The following is a 3,776-nucleotide window of genomic DNA, read 5'->3' on the forward strand; positions in this document are numbered from 1 at the left end:
TCTGTCTCTGGCCACTTTTAAGATTCTTACTGTGTCGTTGGTGTTTGCCAATTTAATTAGAATGTGCCTTGGTGTCGGTCTTTTGGGGTTCATTTTGTTTGGGACTCTGTGAGCTTCTTGGATTTGCGTGAGTTTTTTCTTCCCTGTATCAGGGAAGTTTTCTGTCATTATTTATTCAGACAGGTTTTCTATTCCTTTCTCAGTTTCCTCTCCTTCTGGTACCCTTTTATGTGGATGTTTTTTTTTTTGTTTCGTGTTGTCCTAAAGTTCCATTAGGCTCTCCTTCTGCTTTTTAATTTTTTTCTCCATAAGCTGCTCTGCTTGGGTATGTTTTCCTACCTTGTCTTCTAGCTCACTGATGCGGTCCTCCGCTCTTCTAGTCTACTGTTGATGCTTTCCATTGAGTTCTTTATGGCAGCGATGTCATTTTTCATTTCTTCTTGGTTCTTTTTAATTTCCTCTTGGTTCTTGCACATATTGTTGAATTTGTTTTCCATTCTTTTCATCCACCTTATGACCATTTCTCTGAATTATTTTTCTGACAGGTTGCTTGCCATAAATATGGAACGCTTCACGAATTTGTGTCATCCTTGCGCAGGGGCCATGCTAATATTCTCTGTATCGTTCTAATTTTTAGTATATGTTCTGCCGAAGCGAGCACTATAATACTTTCAATAATAAAGATTTTTAAAAATAAATGAATGGTATTGGCAAGACTGGACAGATACATGCAAAAAAAATTAAACTAGATAACCAACTTACACCATACACAAGAATAAATTCAAAATGGGTAAAAGACCTAAATGTATGTCATGAAACCATAGATATCTTAGAAGAAACCATAGGGAACAAAATCTCAGACATTTCTCATAGCAATATGATTACTGATATATCTCCTAAGGCAAAGGAAACTAATGAGAAAATAAACAAATGGGACTACATCAAAATAATTACTTCTGCACTTCAAAAGAAACCATCAACAAAATGAAAAGGAGCCCACTGTATGGGATAACATATTTGCTAATGATACATCCCATAAGGGGTTAATTTCCAACATATATAAGTAACTCATACAACTTAACGAAAGGAAGACAAACAATCCAATTCAAAAACGGATGGAAGTCTCTGAAGGTGGACCTAAATAGACACTTCTCCAAATTGGACATACAGAAGGCCAGAGACACATGAAAAAATGCTCAATCACTAATCATCTGAGAGATGCAAATTAAAACAATAATGAGGTATCATCACACACCTGTCAGAATGGCTGTCATGTACACACCACAAACGACAAGTATTGGCGAGGATGTTGACAAAAGGGAACCCTAGTACACTGCTGCTGGGAATGCAGACCTTTGCAGCCACTGTGGAAAACAATATGGATTTTCTTCAAAAAGTCAAAAATGGAATTCCTATTTGACCAAGTGATCCCACTTCTAGGAATATATCCTATGAAACCAGAAACATGAATCACAAAGAAAATATGCACTTCTATGTTCATAGCAGCACAATTTACAATATCAAAGATGTAGAAATAGTCCAAGTGCCCATCAGCAGATGAGATGGATAAAAATGCTATGGTACATTTACATAATAGAATACTATACAGCAGTGAGAAACAAAGAACTCTTGCCATTTGCAACAGCATGGAAGGACCTGGATAGTATTATGCTAAGCAAAATAAGTCAGTCAGAGAAAGATAAATATCGCATGATCTCACTCATATGTGGAATCTAATGAACAAAATAAATTGATGAACAAGATAGATTCAGAGACATAGAACTATGTACAGACTGATGAATTTCAAAGGAAAGGTGCGGGTGTTATTGGAGGGGGAGAGATAAACAGGGGAATTTATATGCATATATGCATAACTCATCTTCCCAGACAATAGTGTGGTAAAGGCTTGGGAGGGGCATGTGTGGGAAGGAGGGGGTCAATTGTGAAAAAAAAAGCAGCAAAGGAGACATCTTATACTTTCAACAATGAGGATACATTTAAAAATAAAATAAAAATCTTCTCAATTGACAGCCTTACAGACTCAGAAACTGGTTTATAATTTGCTCTGATCATGAACCCTTTTTTCTTCTGTTTTCATAGACATACCCCATATTAAATGTCTTATGGCTTATTTAGACAATATCAGTCTCACTGACTTATTTTCGGTACTATATAATTGAGTCAATTATATATAAAGCAATCTACCAACTTCACTTCTGGAACCATATAATTCCGTATCAAGATGATGATGCTTCATGTTTTCTGGTCTATCCCTGCTTTAGAAGAACCAGCTAACAGCCTCTCTGTTCCACTCTCTAATCCCATTCCCTTGTCACCCTTAGATCGGGCAGGGAGAGACATCCATACCCTATATACTAGTATAGGTAGGGACCACTGGAAGCAGACCATCCTCCCTCATCAATCCTGAAATATTTCACAGATGGAAGTCTCTGAAGGGGGAATGAGGCAGAATACTAAGAATCTAGGAATATTCCTTGACAAGTATAATGGGAAAACTGAGATAGGCAGTCGAACAAACTGGCCAAGCAATTTACAGGCCGATACAGAAGATCACCAGGACAGAAAGCCACTGGTGCCTAACAATGGGTAAAACTGATGCCAGACCTCACTCCTGGGGTGTCCTTTCCTTCCTGGCATTTCCTTGGCCATTTGGTTTAGATTCCCTGACCTTTAATATTGGTGTTCATGCTGTTTAGAGTCCCCCCCCCCCCCCGCCGACCTTTCCTCCCTAGAGATAACATCTGGACCTCAATTGCATTTCAGCTCCATGCCCAGATAAGCACCAAAACCAGATGGGCAAGGCCAAGACCCAGCTGTAATGACTAATGAACCCCTACCCTGGCCCTGACCAATCAAGAGAGACCAGGACCCTGAACATATACACCTGGAAAAGCTGATTAATATTATATTGTAATTCTTCCCAAAGACCTCCCCTAAACTCCCAGCCTTTAAAAACTCTCAAAACGAAGGACCCAGCATGCTCTCTCCATCCCTGGAGCACACCCGCACCTTTCCCTTGCCCCTCTTCTTCCTCCACAGAACTGCATTTCCTAGTCTAAGGGATGCCTTGAGACGTGCAACCAGGGGAGCAATGGGCAGTAGGACCTCATCCAGGGATAATAACCCCATGAACCTGTCCCCAAGGCCGCCAGCAGCCCTGCATTGGCTCACTTTCTCCCCATAACATTTCTAGAGAGCCAAAGCAGCCCCACCTCATCTCTCTCCTGTTGCTTCTTCTATCCTAAGCCCTTATTCCTGTCACTGTCCTCAGATTTAATAAATGTATTCACAAAATTTAAAAAATAGATATTTTTTAGTATCTGCATCAGCACCGGACTGCCTAACTCAAGACTTCATGTTATATGAAATAAGTGAACCTATCTCTTAAAGCTACTGGAGTCATGTTTTCTCTTGCTTGCTTGCATATGTAATCCTAACAGGCACAGTGTGGTGAAGAGATTAAGAGTTAAATGATCACTCTTAAGTTTCTGTCCTGAACAATGCAATACTCATAATAATGCCTCTCTCCCAAATCCACCCAGGTTATAATCCCTGGAACCTTTTAATATTACCTTAAAGAATAAAGGGGAATTCAGGTTTCAGATAGAATTAAGGTTGTTAATCAGCTGACTCCAACATACAGAAATTATCTTGGATTTATCTGGTGGACTCAATATATTTCTTTGTTTTTTAATTTTTTCAATTACAGTTTATATCCAATATTGTTTTGTATTAGTTTCATGTGTACAGCATAG

The 3,776-nt window shown here is 39.1% G+C and overlaps 1 non-coding gene across 1 annotated transcript; it reads right to left on the reverse strand.

Moving 5' to 3' along the window:
* Positions 1-555: 555 nt before the first annotated feature.
* LOC114228253 (U6 spliceosomal RNA) lies at positions 556-661 on the reverse strand. The gene has a single exon (XR_003614390.2). It is a non-coding gene; the product is annotated as a U6 spliceosomal RNA (small nuclear RNA).
* Between the last annotated feature and the right edge of the window lie 3,115 nt (positions 662-3,776).

The sequence above is a fragment of the Eptesicus fuscus genome, chromosome 1 (assembly GCF_027574615.1).
Source record: "Eptesicus fuscus isolate TK198812 chromosome 1, DD_ASM_mEF_20220401, whole genome shotgun sequence".
Taxonomy (NCBI): domain Eukaryota; kingdom Metazoa; phylum Chordata; class Mammalia; order Chiroptera; family Vespertilionidae; genus Eptesicus; species Eptesicus fuscus.